Genomic DNA, 17,146 nt, shown 5'->3' with positions numbered 1-17,146 from the left:
AAAGATGGAGAAGCTCTATGCAGTCAGCAAAAACAAGACTGGAAGCTGACTGTGGTTCAGATCATGAACTCCTTATTGCCAAATTCAGACTTAAATTGAAGAAAGTAGGGAAAACCACTAGACCATTCAGGTATGACCTAAATCAAATCCCTTATGACTATACAGTGGAAGTGAGAAATAGTTTCCAGGGATTAGATCTGATAGACAGAGTTCCTGAAGAACTATAGACGGAGGTTTGTGACATTGTACAGGAGACAGTGATCAAGATGATCCCCAAGAAAAAGAAATACAAAATGGCAAAATAGTTGTCTGAAAAGGCCTTTAAAAAAGTTGAGAAAAGAAGAGAAGCGAAAAGCAAAGGAAAAAAGGAAAGATATACTGATTTGAATGCAGAATTCCAAAGATTAGCAAGGAAAGATAAGAAAGCCTTCCTCAGTGATCAGTGCAAAGAAATAGAGGAAAACAATGGAATGGGGAAGACTAGCAATCTCTTCAAGAAAATTAGAGATACCAAGGGAACATTTCATGCAAAGATGGGCACAATAAAAGACAGAAATAGTATGGACCTAACAGAAGCAGAAGATATTAAGAAGAGGTGGTGAGAATACACAGAAGAACTATACAAAAAAGATCTTCATGACCCAGATAATCACGATGGTGTGATCACTCACCTAGAGCCAGACATCCTGGAATGTGAAGTCAAGTGGGCCGTAGGAAGCATCACTACAAACGAAGCTAGTAGAGGAGATGGAATTCCCATTGAGCTGTTTCAAATCCTGAAAGATGATGCTGTGAAGGTGCTGAACTCAATATGCCAGCAAATTTGGAAAACTCAGCAGCGGCCACAGGACTGGAAAAGGTCAGTTTTCATTTCAATCCCAAACAAAGGCAATGCCAAAGAATGTTCAAACTACCACACAATTGCACTCATCTCACATGTTAGCAAAGTAATGCTCAAAATTCTCCAATCCAGGCTTCAAACAATACATGAATCATGAACTTCCAGATGCTCAAGCTGGTTTTAGAAAAGGCAGAGGAACCAGAGATCAAATTGCCAACATCTGCTGGATCATGGAAAAAGCAAGAGAGTTCCAGAAAACCATCTACCTCTGCTTTATTGACTATGCCAAAGCCTTTGACTGTGTGAATCACAACAAACTGTGGAAAATACTTCAAGAGATGGGAGTGCCCGACAACCTAACCTGCTTCCTGAGAAATCTGTATGCAGGTCAGGAAGCAACAGTTAGAACTGGACATGGAACAACAGACTGGTTCCAAATCGGGAAAGGAGTACATTAAGGCTATATATTGTCACCATGCTTATGTAACTTATATGCAGAGTACATCATGAGAAATGCTGGACTGGATGAAGCACAAGCTGGAATCAAGATTGCCGGGAGAAATATCAATCACCTCAGATATGCAGATGACACCACCCTTATGGCAGAAAGTGAAGAAGAACTAAAGAGCCTCTTGATGAAAGTGAAAGAGGAGAGTGCTCAACATTCAGAAAGCAAAGGTTATGGCAGCCGGTCCCATCACTTCATGGCAAATAGATGGGGAAACGGTGGAAACAGTGGCTGAATTTGTTTTGGGGGGCTCCAAAATCACTGCAGATGGTGATTGCAGCCATGAAATAAAAAGATGCTTACTCCTTGGAAGAAAAGTTATGACCAATCTAGACAGCATATTAAAAAGCAGAGACATTAATTTGCCAACAAAGGTCCATCTAGTCAAGGCTATAGTTTTTCCAGTAGTCATGTATGGATGTGAGAGTTGGACTATAAAGTTGAGCTCCGAAGAATTGATGCTTTTGAACTGTGGTGTTGGAGAAGAGTCTTGAGAGTCCCTTGGACAGCAAAGAGATCCAACCAGTCAATCCTAAAAAAAAAAAAACAGTCCTGAATTTTCACTGGAAGGACTGATGTTGAAGCTGAAACTTCAATACTTTGGCTACCTGATGCAAAGAACTGACTCATTGGAAGGTTGAGGACAGGAGGAGAAGGGGATGACAGAGGATGAGATGGTTGAATGGCCTCACCGACTCAATGGACATGAGTTTGGGTAAACTTCTGGAATTGGTGATGGACAGGGAGGTCTGGCATGCTGCGGTCCATGGGGTCACAAAGAGTTAGACACAACTGCGCGACTGAACTGAACTGTAGTACTTGGTATATATAGCTTGATTTTTGTTTGTTTCTCGGATTGAATTATTTCTTCGTTACCCATTATATTTCATTTCTTAAGAAAGGTCTGTTTAGATTGTCATTATTTTGTCTGTTATACGATAGGTACTCTTATGTGCAGATTGAAATTTTTCTTCACTTCAGTAAACTAGAAACACTTGTATCTTCAAATACATGTTTTGCTCTTATATTATGATTCTCTGAAATATCAATTTCCCCCTGTTGTATTGTCTTTATGTCTTTGTATTTTATCTTCTCTTAACAATTTTTATCTGCTTTCAAGCAGATCTGTCTTATATGTCAGTTGTTTGACTTTTAGTTGGATGCACTACAAAATTCTTACCACTATTCTCAGAAACATTCAAAGAATATATTAAGATACTTCCTCCCAACACCATGAAAAATATTTTCTATGGAATGTTGCTTAGCAGAGAGCATGAAAGTATACACAGAAGTTAAAATAATAATATTATTATCCTGATGTCAAAATTGTTATGTAATATACAGCTTGATGACTATATTTAATACCCATATTGCACATTTGAAAGTTGTTGAGAGAGTTAGATCTTTAAAGTTCTCATCTTAAGAAAAAACATTTTGTGTGACTATGTATGGTAACTAACATTAGCTAGACTTTTTGTAATGGTTATTTCACAATATATAAAAATGTCAAATCATTATATTGTACAGCTGAAACTAACATTATGTTACATGTCAATTATACCTCAATGAAACAAATTTTAGAAGACTTACAAAAATTAAAACATGTACATAAATTAAAATAATATTATGTATTATTATTCCCAAATTTCAAAATTCCACATAAAGCTTAAAAGGAAATGCAAAGAAAATCTCCGAGGACTTGGAACAATGTAATAACAAGGATGCGGATGCGTTAGAGAAGAGTAAATGAACTGGAAAATGAAATGCCGAAGAGCTGCCGCCTATCAGTTCCAGGAAATGAGACAGAGAAAAGGAAGGGAAGGAAGTCAAGAAGCCAGAGTGTTTCCATCGTCTAAACAAACACCTTCACACTAACAGGAGCTGCTGAGTGCTAAGCAGGAAAGATGGGGGAAGAGGGAAGGGAAAGTCGAAATCCTTCTAGAGAGAATGAAGGAGAAAGCTACAATGGAAGGAGGATCAAGCAGGACCTCTGGCCAACATCACCGCAAACTGGAATTAAAGGCAGAGAGGACGCCAGCGTCCTAAAGGAAAACTACTGTATGCTTATGACCCTGCCAATTAGATGTAAGAGTGAAAGTCAGATGTTTTCAGTCTTAACAAGGATTCAGGAATTTTCTCTCCCATATGTCCTGTCTTAAAAAGAAAAAAAAAAAAGGCAACCAGATTCTCCAGACAAAACAAAAGGCTTGAAAGAAAGTCATGGTACAAACGTGAGACAAGCTAAAACTTGGCATAATTTTAAGCAAAGAATGGCATTTTTAAAAGGGAATCTATTTGACTTTAAATCTTAGAATATTCTCAGTAGAAGAGCAAAGATTCAGTGACCTAGGAAAACATTCTTGTCCTTATGTAGATGTTTGTCTAATAAAAATATCTGGCTGAACCACAGGAAATTGCCACATTTTTGGGAGGTAAAAGGAGATTGAATATAAGGAATTTCATATGGTTCATATGATTCAACTGAATGCATAATTATACTGTCAAAAGTTCTATTTGTTGGGCTTTGACGTTCAGAATCAACATACAAATAAAAGCTGAGACACAATGGCAGTTTCAGAGCAAGATATAAATGATAAAAATTTTGAAAATGTTAAAAGCCATGCTCTTTTTAGGAGGTGGAAGTTGGAGGAAGGTAGAAAGAAGAATCCCAAGATAGTGATTATACTTAGTGAATCAAGAAATACAATGGATATTATAACGTAAAACAAATAGGTGCATACATTAATACGGAGAACTAAGATTTTCACTATATGTCAAAGGAAATATGGGTTAAAAACTAAGATAAAAATCCTATTTCATTAAATTTGACTTGGAAAATCACAACAAATTCATAATTTTATGTGTAGCCACCTGTCAATCCATCCATACAGCTTCCCTAGATCTGCCTGAAGAAATGGCAAAATGCCAGTAACAAGAGACCTATATGGTGATCCATAGACTACAGAGGAAGTGACATTATGGGACACTTGAGCTAGGCTGTAACAAAACCCGGCACTTCTTCCCGGTTCTTTTGGTGTTATTCACTCTTGGAACCCACCCATCTCGTTGTGAGAAGGCCTAAGTAGCCTGTGGAAAAGCCCCCATGAAGAGACCCCAGCCCACAGCCCCCGCTGAACTCCTAGCTGAGAGCCAGAGTCAGCTGACCAGCCTTGTGGATGAGCCATCTTGACAGTTGACCTTCTAACCCCTAGGCTTATGCCAGGGACAGAAATGAGCCACCCTGTCCAGCTGAACTGATTCATGAGCAAAATAAAGGCCTGTTGTTATTTGAAGCCACTATAGTTCGAGAGCAACTTGCTATGCAGCTAGAGACAACTCACATGAAGCTCATCTAAGAAAAAGTTATAAACTGGTGCAGGGTTCAATAACTGATATACCTTAATATGAGGAGATGCCAGCCCCAGCCCTGACTGTCTGCTGACAGCCTTCTCTGAGCAAACCGCTCTTACCATTCTGGCAAGTCTGGAGCATTAGAAAACAAGAGTGAGAACCGCCTGCCCTCTGTTGGATTTCCAAGTTAAAAGAATTGTGCCTTTGTCACCATATATAAACATTTTTTGGAACGGCATAAAAAGTGTTCTTGTGGTAATACTGTGTTTGAATTATGGGATCCACTAGAGCTCCAGATAACTCCTTTGCAAATGTCAAGGGTTTCCCCTATCATCCAGGTTTATAAAACTCTTTCTACACAGCTTGTGGGAAGCGCTAGGCTGTCAAGAGCATTTAATGAGGGTTTATAACAATCTGAACATTATTCTGCTGCCTTTTGTAAATCATGTCCATCCCTGTGTCAGCGAAGTCGGTGCCTCTCAATCCCCTGGGGGGTCGATTCAGCAGCTCTAGGTGGTACTACCAGTCTATACACCCAACAAGGTATGCCCTTGAGAAGAAAGTTAGGAAGGGATGATGCTGGTTCAGATCACAATCCATCATGTCCCTGGGGTAGATGTAAATTCAGACAATGAATATCGAAGCCTTAGGCTAGTTTGGCAACCTTCTAATTTTACTGAGGCTCCTACTTATTTCCTATAGGACGAGCATGAGTTTGCCAGAGAAAGGGAGGATCCTGTGCCTGGTAGCACTCCAAAGTCCTTTCTGCACTATAGTTAGCCAAATGGAGGCTGAATCTATCTGTCTACTGAGTTGAGGCAGCCTGTCTCTAGCCCTGAACTCATATCCCCTCAGTGTGTCTGTCCTTGCAGCCTGAACTAACGCAGGAAACCTCTTGGGAGATAAACCTCACAGCACCCCCACCCCCACCAGCCCCATCATCCTCACACTTGTTATACCTGGAATACAGGCAAGAGGTCTGCCCATGGAGCTAGGCACGTCTAAGTCAGCAGCTCAGCTCTGAGACCCCTACTAGCTGAGTGATCACTGTGAAGGTCCTCTTTCTTGTAAACTGGACTTCTTCATTTGAACGATGAGCCACGATACCCTCCCAAAGGCCCATGTGATAATGGAACTACAGCAGAGTTACTTAACAGAGTGCCACACAGGACACGTGCCTGAAGGGGGAGCTAGGTGACACAGCTTGGGAATCTGGGGATACATCTCATTTAAACACACTTTCAAGACGAGGACCCAAGGTCTCCACTGACCTGTGACCGTCAGAGATGACTTGTAACCTGAGAAGTGCTGGCTGAATGCATTGTTTTCTCTGCCTTGCACAAAACACCGCTCTGTTTCACACTTGAACACACAGCGGTTGGAAACCAGAGCCCCCTGTGTGTTTTATGGACTCCCCTTGCTCTTGAATTCAGCATTATAAAGAGAATTTTCTTGGCCCCCAATGTCTGCTTCCCCCATAGTCACAATTCCCCAGTTCCTCAGTAAGCCATCTGTAAAGCTTGCTATCATATGTCGTATTCCCCGATGCTTCCTGTGGCCAGGATTTTTGGGCTCCCCTGAGACTGTCCCAGGCCAAGCCTGTCAGCCCTCACCTCTGTGACGACCCCTCCCCCGCACCCCTCCCTCTACTGGGCTCTTTGTCCTGACCAAGGTTCCCTTGAAGAAGGAGAAATTTGCTCTCTCCCTGGGACCTGATTTCCACCCCTTCCTCAGTCCCCACCCTGCGTGTTGGATTGAGTCATGAATTTTGTTTTTTATGAAGTACAATTTGTCTCAGCAGGCTTTCCAATCACGCTTCTGTCATTTAAAAGTACTTTTATTCAGATTATATGGACTGGTTTATGTAGCTTTGTGGTCAAAACTATTTTTTCTTAAATTTTTATTTTTTATTGTATATGAGTTTATTTTTCCCTACCATATAAATATTAAGATTTGCACACAGTAAAATTAACTCTTTTGGATGTATAATTCTTACAGTTTTATGTACATAAGTGTACGTAGATAGATTCTTAAAACCATCGTCACATGGGGGATACAAAATAATCCCAACATCCTGAAGAATCCCTGACCCCTACTCCAACCTCGGAAACTATTGATTTATGTTTTTGTCCCTGTCATTTTTCCTTTTGCAGATTGTCACATAAATGGAATCATACACCTTTTGTTACTGGCTTCTTTCAGTTTTTGAATATATACTTAATTATAAGACAAATGCCACAAGGATGCTGAAAGCTAGGCAGAGATTTTTTTCCTGCTGCAAAATCAAAGTGATTGAGCTGCTATTTAGACCAGGTAGGAAAGCCTGGGTGTGGGGGTCCCGTGGTGGGACTGAGGCCTGCTGTGGGTGCCAAGCAGGTGCCCAGAAGGGGAAGATGGTGCTCAGTGACTGATGGCCCGCTCTGTGCTGGCACAGCCTGGGGCCACGCTACCTTTAATCTCCATGTGAATTCTGCATGTCCTGTCTTCTTCAATCTGCTGATGAGGAAACACAGTCAAAGAGGCTAATACGTTGTGCAAGGTTGCGTGCCAGAAGCAGGTGGGGCTGAAAATCAAACCCAGTCCTCCCGATTCTTCTCACTACATTCCCAGGGCCAGCTCCGGCTCAGCAAATGCCTCCTATTCACATTCTGGAGACAGATGGCTCCTGAGAACCTGTCTTAAAATTGACATTACGAAGAAAACGCTCCTGGACACCAGTGAATTTAGCTCCAGGACTTAGAGACCTCTGCCAGTGGAGAATCCCTGACTTCCTCCGAGGGCCTCAGTGCCCTCGTTGTGTAAGGGGCCGGTGCTGCATGCTGCAAAGTGTCCTTGGAGGCTCCAAAGAGACGCTGCGCGTGCTGCTCAGGGCATCTTTCTGACTGTTCTGCAGGTCCAGGTGAAATGGAATCAGAGATGGCTGGCCATGCGGCCCTCCCCACGCCAGGGCCCAGGGGAGCCCGCCATCTTCCAGGCCCTTTCTGGCCCTGGGCTCTCTAGGGCGGGCACTGTCAACCAAATGCCTTGCAGCCATTCTATGGAGCAGTTCTGCTTTCCTTTCCAAGGGCGGACCATAAAATGGCTCCTTTTCTTTTCTTCCTACAGATTCTAGGGGATTCTTATCTACATGGAAAATGTAGCAAACTACAAACTTAATCTGCTTAGTATGAAATTGAGGTGCTTGAGCTCAGCTGGCTCTGGGCCTATGGTCCTTTTTAGACTGTTTTGGAAAAAAAAAATGTGTTAGGGTCAGCAAATCCTTTCCCTCCAGACCGCCTCTTAATTTTTAAACCCCTTTGTACTTCAAGGGAAATGCAAGCCTTATGTTTCCAACCCATTTACCCTTCAGTCACTAAAGCTGTTGTGAAAGAGCTATTGAAGGTTTGGACAGTTCTTTTCTCAGGACAGGAAGTTGCGTTGGTTTCCTATGAGCAAGCTCTGATTTCCAAAGATCTGAGAAAGGGCCAGAACCCCCAGTCCAGCAGGATTTCAACAGACAGAAGGAGTGCCTTCTTTAGCCAATACTTACATTTTGGTTCTTTTAGATTCTATGTCCCTTTGAAGAAACAACTCAGCAAGGATCATTAATTTATTTTTCCAAAGAGCCATTTCAAGGCCAAATTGCCAACACAATTCAACAGAGGTACATAAACGTTTTTGCAGTAAAATCTGAAATTGGGCAAATTCCCCCTGTCTCATGTTTCTTTGTGGGTTTAGAATTGGATTAGAAATCAAGGCAGCCTCTGACTTTTTCTGTGGCCTCCAGTGATCTGCAGCTGTCTTAGTGTTGCTGAGATGGTTTTCAGATTAGTCTGAAACAATCAGAATAAGAGAGGAGCTTACCTAAGAAAGGGTCTGGGGTCTTAGGGGTAAACCCAACTGTAAAATCAATGGAGGTCTTAGTGACAGTGGTTCAAAGTTATTGATTTGTGCCTCAGGTTTTCTGAGTAATGGGCTTCAGGTTTGGTTCTGGTTTTATTCCACATGTGAGTTACCTCTTCCTTCTGGCCTTCCCATGAGGGAAAGAAATCAGCTGGCCTGTGAGCCCCAGAAGGCCCTGGAGGGGCCCTGTCTATTTTGTTCCTATGGTATCCAACTTAGAACCTGGAATACAGTTCTAATTTGGTATATCTGTTAAAAGGTAGAATGAAAGAATGCCTGACGCCCCTGCTCCTTTATTTCCTGTTGTAAAGGTCTTAGGTAACTGAGCCTCCTCACTCTTCAGCTCCCCTCTCTGGTGTGGTCCCAGAACTTCCCTGTCCGGCCTTCAGACTGCTATAAATCATGCCTCCATTTGTAAGTCAGCTACGAAAAGTATAAAAGAGCTATTGAGTTTGAAATTCTTAAAACTTGTTTATTGGCTACTTCCAGGTTCCCCCTGGTACTTACATGGAGACAGTTTCTTTATTAGCTGCACACGGAGGGACCACATATGACAGACATGTCCTAGGTCTATAATTTCACCTGCCAAACGGGGATGGGGAGACAGTGAGGGTTGTGGGGGTGGCGTGGTGAATCTAGCTTTATAAGAAAAACAACAGGCCCCAGTGACGTGGCACAGCGGGCATAGGCAGCAATGGGCAGACCATGAGGGGCAGGCCTGGCTCCCAGATGCACGAGTCTTAAGAGCTGGTGTATGATGGCTGTCCACGGGGTGGCCGGGGTGGGTGACGTTTAGACTTCCAGGAAGGCTGGGAGGTGGTAGGCTTGTGCTAAACCCCTAGCAAGATTCAGAGTTAGGTCTCCAGTCTGGGGGGGCTACTCTCTCGAGCCAAAATTAGCTCTCACTCAAGAAGAGCTGGGATTCATTGAAAATCATCTTTTATGAAGCAGTTAGAAACTCAGTTGCCAGAAAGAGAACACAAGGCCAGAGCTAGACCAGCAGCAGTTGTGACCCTCAACACAGCCCTAAGTGAAGAGTTAGGGCTACCGGAAAGCCCCTACTTGACATCAGAACTAGGGTGTGAAGAGCAGAGGGGCAGAGGCTGGCTGAAACAGGTCGGGCACACCCTTCCTGCACCCAGCTTCCCTTCTCACTTAGGTGATAATGACTTAAAACGCTTGACAGTTTGGAAATGAAATCAGAGCACAAGAGAAAGACCACAGCTCTTCTTGGAGAAAGAGGATTTTCAAGCTGCGCGTGGATTGCCTTTTGCTCTATCTGCAAACTCTGGATTCCCTGCCATGGCATGGCTGGGTCTGCTCACAGGCTTCTGCTTCGATGAAAACAACCACTCAGCCTGTGGTTGTGGATGCTTTACTCTCTTTCATCTCCAGTTTAATGCTTATAAGATCCCTGAAAGGTGGGACCCCCTCCCCCACCCCCACACTCACTATTTACGTGTGGGAATACAGACGTAAGTCAGTAAATGAGAAGACGCGTGACTGGTCAGAGGCCAAAGGCTTGGCCAAGCCCTTGCTCATCTCTGTGGATTCCCAGGATGACCACCTGCTCCATGGGAAGCCCACGTCATCTTTGCCACTTGAACTCCCCCCCCAGAATCCAAACACTCAGTTCCTAATCACAGTCACAGTTGCCCCAGGTCATCTGCCCACAGTCTGCAGAGGGATCTAGGCTTCTGAGGCTGCAACCACTACAGTGTGGCCTCTTCATTCCCCAGTGGGCATGTCCTGGTGGCTGCTGCCAGGTGTGTCCAGCCCTGGCTTGGCCACTACTATGGCCCCAGCATTGCCTGGTGGTTGTCCTACCCCTTTCTCAGGAGGCTTAATGCAACTGGGACAAATTCACAGGGAAGTGGCCCCCTGCCATTCAACATGAAGTGGTGAAGGCCAGAGGTGGGCTCTGCAAGGGATTAAATGTGCTCAAGGGAACTTTCCAAGAAGTTCTCAGAGCATGCATTCTAAGCCTCAAACAATAAACCTGGAAATAAACAGAAAAGCCAGGACCTAAACGTACCTAACCACAAAGGATCTAAAAATAGTTTCCTAAATATCAACCAAGCAGGGAGGAAATTCAGAGAAAGTAAGAGCATTTGACAATATAATTAAAATTAAAATTAAAATAACAAAGTGTGCAGACTCAGACCACACCATTCTCAGAGGGAAAGTCATTTCTTTAGATGGCAATTTGAAAAAAAAAAACGCTAAAGGAGCTTTAATGACCTAAAAAATTAACAAAGAAACAAAGATGTTGATTCACAGAACAAAAGGAGGGGTGGGGAAGAAAGATCAATGGCACGGAAAAAACTGAACTAGAAACAGAGAGAGCAAATTAATGTGGGTTAATTCCTAGAAAAAATGTTTAACAAAGCCACAAGGAACGATTTTTAACAGAAAATAGAAGCTGACATACTTAGAGATGAAAAAAGGCTGATGGAAATTCGGAGTAATTATAAAGGTTTGAGGCCACAGCACACACTTTCAGAAAGTAAACAGAACCCCCTGGGATGGGGGTGAGGGAGTGGGGCTGGTGTGGGGGGTTGGGGGAGGACCGCGGTCGGGGGGTGCCTTCAGAACCAGACTGCTGGATCTGAATCTTGTTGCTCCAAGCTACTTAACTTCCGTTCTGCCTGGTTCCTTCCGTAAAATAGGGAGGATAATGATAGCCTTCCTCTAGTGGGTTTCGCAAAGTTTCAGCGAGTTAATCCAGGTCACCTACGGGAACATTTCAGGGAGAGAAGCCGTCTGAGTGCCACATGATGCCAGTCACGGAGCTCAAAGCAGTCCACAAGGCCTGCACGATTCTTACCCTATCTTACAGAGAAAGAAGCCACTCAGGGTCATCTAACGTTCTTAGAAGGATTTTTCCAAGTTGGGGGAGGATCGTAGAGCTGCCACAGGGTTGAGAGAAGACTCAAGGGGGCGTGCCCTGGGGAATAGCTGCCGTCACAAGTGGGAGCTAAAGGGAGGGATATTGTCATGGCTAGTTTTACACGTTAAATTGACTGGGCTCAGGGATGCTCAGAGAGCTGCTGCTGCTGAGTCCGACTCTGTGCGGCCCCATAGATGGCAGCCCACCAGGCTCCCCCATCCCTGGGATTTTCCAGGCAAGAGTACTGGACTGGGGTGCCATTGCCTTCTCCAGCTCAGAGAGCTACACAGCATTATTTCTGGGTGCATCTGTGAGGAACAGATTAGCATTTGAACTGGTGAAATGAGTAAGGAAGACCCACCTGCCCAATGCAGGTGCATCATCCAATTTGCTGAGGGCCTGAATAGAAGCAAAAGGTGGAAGAAGGATGGATTTGCTTTCTCTGCTTGAGCTGAGACCATCCATCGTCTGCCCTTCAATATTTGTGCTCCTGATTCTCAAACCCTCAGGTTTAGACCGTTTAGACACCACTTTACTGGGCCTTCAGCTGGTGGACGGCAGATCATTATCTTCTCAGCATCCATAATCACATGGGCCAATTCCTTACAATAATCTCTTTCTCTGTGTGCAGGTCAAGAAGCAACAGTTAGAAATGGACATGGAACAACAGACTGGTTCCAAATCAGGAAAGGAGTACATCAAGGCTGTATGTTTTCACCCTGCTTATTTAATTTATATACAGAGTACATTATGAGAAATGTCAGGTTGATGAAGCACAAGCTGGAATCAAGATTGCTGGGAGAAATATCAATAACCTCAGATATGCAGATGACACCACCCTATGGCAGAAAGTGAAGAACTAAAGAGCCTCTTGATGAAAGTGAAAGAGGAGAGTGAAAAAGCTGGCTTAACTCAACATTGATAAAACGAAGATCATGGCATTTGGTCCCATCACTTCATGGCAAATAGATGGGGAAACAATGGAAACAGTGAGAAACTTTATTTCTGGGGGCTCCAAAATCACTGCAGATGATGACTGCAGCCATGAGATTAAAAGACGCTTGCTCTTTGGAAGAAAAGCTATGACCAACCTAGACAGCATATTAAAAAAGCAGAGACATTATTTTGCCAACAAAGGTCCATCTAGTCAAGGCTATGGTTTTTCCAGTGGTCATGTATGGATGTGAGAGTTGGACTATAAAGAAAGCTGAGTGCTGAAGAATTGATGCTTTTGAACAGTGGTGTTGGAGAAGACTCTTGAGAGTCCCTTGAACTGCAAGGAGATCCAACCAGTCAATCCTAAAAGAAATCAGTCCCGAATATTCATTGGAAGGACTGATACTGAAGCTGAAACTCCAAAACTTTGGCCACCTGATGTGAAGAACTGACTCATTGGAAAAGACCCTGATGCTGGGAAAGATTGAAGGTGGGAAGAGAAGGGGATGACAGAGGATGAAATGGTTGGATGGCATCACCGACTTGATGGATATGTTTCTGAGTAAGCTCCTGGAGTTGGTGATGGACAAGGAAGCCTGGCATGCTGCAGTCCATAGGGTTGCAGAGTCGGACATGACTGAGTGGCTGAACTGAACTGATGTATCTATGTGTCTATCCTATTTGTTCTGTTTCTCTGGAGAATTATGACTAATACATTCAATTCAGTACAAGTGTGCTAACTTAAATGTTTGCACATTTAACCATCAATATCTGTTTTCTTGAGTATTTTCCCCTTTCGCTCTCAGCTTCCAAGTTTGGGAGCAATGAAGAAATGGCTTGACTTTAATGTTTCTCAAAACCTTAGTCTATTATAGAAAAAATACCTTGTGCCTATGAGAAGAAGACTGTTACTGCTAAGGAAAAAAAGGGCTTCTTCTAGAGGCTAGAAAAGATCTTGATTGGTGATATAGGCATGGAGGGAGTGGGCACACGGAGAGACCAAGATGCATGGTGAGAATGGACATGCCTACTTCCTGGGCAGAGACTGCTGGAGTTTCAAGGAGGCAGTGAAGCCCCCAAAGAGTAACTGAGTGCTTGGAGGCATGACAGAGAATGTCACAAGCTTCTTGCGCCCTGGACTCGCCTCAGAGGCACAGGCAGACTCCAAGTGATGGGAGGCACAATGATGGTGCAGGTGAGCTGAGGACAGCTTGAGGTCTATAGGAGCCATGGCAACAAGCAGGAGGGGCCTCAGTGGGGACCGTGGAGACCCAAGGTCAGGAACCGATGAGACTATGCTCATCTTGGCAGACATCCAAGTAGACAGAGCGCTCAAGGGTTGTGCACTGCTTAGCTTTTAGTCTCCTCTTAAAAAACCATGAACTTGGTGAGGGAAAGAAAGGACAACTGATGAAATTTATATTTTTTCCTAAGCTTAGTAGCATGAGACTTTCAAATAGAAATTAAGTAGAATTGGATTTATAGACTGAGAGTCTGCCTTGTATGTTAAGAAACAAATCCACCCCCTCTTCCCCACCACTAGTCCCCTGGTGGCCCAGATGATAAAGAATCCTGCAATACTGGAGACCTGGGTTTGATCCCTGGGTTCGGAAGATCTCTTGGAGAGAGAAATGGCTACCCACTCTAGTATTCTTGCCTGGAGAATTCCGTGGACAGAGGAGGATTGTGGGCTACAGTCCACATGGTCAGAAAGAGTCAGACATAACTGAGCAACTAACGCTGCTGCTGCTAAGTCGCTTCAGTCGTGTCTGACTCTGTGCGACCCCATAGACGGCAGCCCACCAGGCTCCCCCGTCCCTGGGATTCTCCAGGCAAGAACACTGGAGTGGGTTGCCATTTCCTTCTCCAATGCATGTAAATAAAAAGTGAAAATGAAGTCGCTCAGTCGTGCCTGACTCTTCGTGACCCCATGGACTGCAGCCCACCAGGCTCCTCCGTCCACGGGATTTTCCAGGCAAGAGCACTGGAGTGGGGTGCCATCGCCTTCTCCGAGCAACTAATACTAGAGGTACTGAATGTAGAGGTCCTCTGTCACTGAACTGTTTCAGAAGGGACTGGATAAACCTCTGCTGAGGACACTCAGAAGGAATGCACACAGCGTCAGAAGGAATGCACACAGCGTCCAGAGACTGGCCCACCTAGAAATCCTGTGATTGTATGAATTCAATAGGTAGAAAGATGGCAGCTGCCAGGAAAGACTCCGGGGGAAGTCGGAAATTTTCTGACTCCAAAGTGTCTCCTTCTGTTGCAGGAAGGAGGACCCCCTCCGGGGCCCGAAACTGGGCTCTTGTCTAACACTCGGAAATGAATTGTCGGAGGAGACACATGTGCTGACAAAGCAAGAGATTTTATTGGGAAAGGGCACCCGGGTGGAGAGCAGTAGGGTACGGGAACCCAGGAGAACTGCTCCGCCACGTGGCTCACAGTCTCAGGTTTTATGGTGATGGGATTAGTTTCTGGGTGGTCTTTGACCAATCATTCTAATTCAGAGTCTTTCCTGGTGGTGCACACATCGCTCAGCCAAGATGGATGCTAGTGAGAGGAATTCTGGGAAGTGGATGGACATGCGGTGTCTCCTTTAGACCTTTCCCCAACTCTTCCAGTTGGTGGTGGCTTATTAGTTCCATATTCCTTACCAGGATCTCCTGTCATAAAACAACTCATGCAAATGGTTACTATGGTGCCTGGCCAGGGTGGGCGGTCTCAATCAGTGTGCCTCCCCTAACACTTCTACCAACTAAAACTCATGATCATTGATCCATTTCTGATGGAAATAGTCATAGAATATATGAGGTTGATGAAGGGAGATATAGAACTTGGGAATAGAAGATGGTGATGCCAAAGCGAGGTTCTGTGTGGGTCATTGAAAGGGAGTGGCCAGCATGAGGACAATGCTATACCGCATGAGTGACTAAACGGGGTTTGCACGGTTGAGGGTGCTCGCGGGTGTGTGCAGCAGATGTGCCCCAGGGGAGTGATGGCAGGGGGTGCACACGATGAGCGTGACTGGTGGCATTGTGTCAGGGGGTACAGGGTATGGGTGCCCACTGGAGAGGAGGAGTGGGGTATGCAGCTGGGGGCTGACTATGTGTAGAGCATAAGGTGGACATCCTGGTGGGCGTTGGTTGGTTCAGCGGTCTTTCCTCTGTGAGATACCCTTGTGGGTACTTGGAATCGTACCAGATTGATTTTTAAAAAATGATCTAACTTGGCCTTCTGTAAGCTTTTTCTTCAATTCTAGAATACTATCAGCTATTATCTCTTTAAATATTGTCTCTCTTGTTTTCTTATTAGAGAACTCCTGTTAGTTGTGTGTTGAAGATTCTTAATCTGTCCCCCATGGTCTTAACTTCTTTGTCATATTTTCCATCTCTCTCTCTCTCTCTCTTTTTTTTTTTTTTACTGGCTAGCTTATTAAAGATTTTTCAGTTTGGTTTTCTCAACCATCACTTGTCTTTGATTCTTATTTCTCTGTTAATCTCTTCTAACATCATTTCTTTTTGTTTCAACAACTCTACTTTCTGTTTTCTAATTTTTTTTTGTATGCTCCTATCCTATTGTATAGCCTCTGCTGTTTGACTCATAACCTCCTATTCTTATTTTATGAATGTAAATTCTTAAAAGTTACGTTTATTCCTTCCTTTGTCTCTAGAGGAATTTTAAGCTTACCAATTTCAAAGTCCTTTTCAAATGACTTTGTTATTTTCATTTTCTCTAGAGGTTCGTTCTCCCATTTATTGGATTTGTTAACTGTCATTCACAATGTTAAACTTTCTTGTTTGTTTCATACTTTTGGCTTTGAGGCTCATCTTGCTGTGGGTTTTATTTTTCTGGTTATTATTTTTAAAGTTTTCTTTCCAAATTCTTTTCTTATTGCATGGTGGTTTTCCAAATTCAGCCAGCCTTCTTGTGGTCTGTATCTCAGAACAAAGTCTTATGAAAGGGCTCAGGGTTCCTACCCTTTGGGAAGAGGAAGTCCTGGTCCCTGGGCCTGTGAATGCACCCAGTTGCACAATCCTAGGGACACCATTTACATGGAATAAAATGTCAACAGGGCCTGCTAGAATTGTGCAATAAGATGGCCCTCATGGTAACCCATTTCCAGTCTTGAGATGCCCCTTCTCTTGTCTTTGACTTCTTGCAAGTACCACTTTTCCGAGGCTCAGAGAAGATACATCTCTTCCTTAAGGAAATTCATCAGGGAGTGGGCCAACGCCCATGCATTTTTCTGCTGTAGTGTGGTGCGACACAGAGCTGTTAAAAAATGTCACAGAAAGTAAGAGGGTCTTTGAAATGTGGCACTGAAGGTATGTCTAGGATCTCCTGAAAATAGGTTACTCACATTTTCCCGCGTGTGCACTAGTTTGTGGAGAAGGAGGATGATGAGAACACACTAGCTGGGATTTCACTGCCTCCAGACTGTCCCATGTCTGCTATAGTTGCTGGAAGGACTGGATCCTGAGAGGATATCAGAGGTGGGACTATGTCTGTCCCAGGAGACTTGTCTGTGATTCTTGCAGTTCCTTTCACCACTACTGAGATTGAGAAGGGCTACTCTCCTCCAGTCAGAACTCTCTCTGGCTTTCAAACAGCCCTAGGGTTGTGTTGCACAGATATTGGATGTGATTTTCCAAAACCACGCTTCACTTTGAGTTTGTATCACTGTCAGGCAGCCTTCCCCACTGCTTCAGAGGGGGAGGATGGAGCCCAGCTGAAG

At 44.1% G+C, this 17,146-nt stretch overlaps 1 long non-coding RNA gene across 1 annotated transcript in view; it reads left to right on the top strand.

Annotated features, from left to right (window-relative positions):
- The window catches only part of LOC121817970 (uncharacterized), a 35,037-nt gene extending 21,861 nt beyond the window's left edge, over positions 1-13,176 (top strand). Inside the window, exon 4 of the long non-coding RNA XR_006058061.2 lies at positions 12,104-13,176. This is a non-coding gene — a long non-coding RNA (uncharacterized LOC121817970). The remainder of the gene's footprint in view (positions 1-12,103) is intronic.
- The last annotated feature ends 3,970 nt before the right edge of the window (positions 13,177-17,146 follow it).

The sequence above is a fragment of the Ovis aries genome, chromosome 25, assembly GCF_016772045.2.
Source record: "Ovis aries strain OAR_USU_Benz2616 breed Rambouillet chromosome 25, ARS-UI_Ramb_v3.0, whole genome shotgun sequence".
NCBI classification, from domain to species: domain Eukaryota; kingdom Metazoa; phylum Chordata; class Mammalia; order Artiodactyla; family Bovidae; genus Ovis; species Ovis aries.
This window is presented reverse-complemented; position numbering and strand designations above follow the sequence as displayed.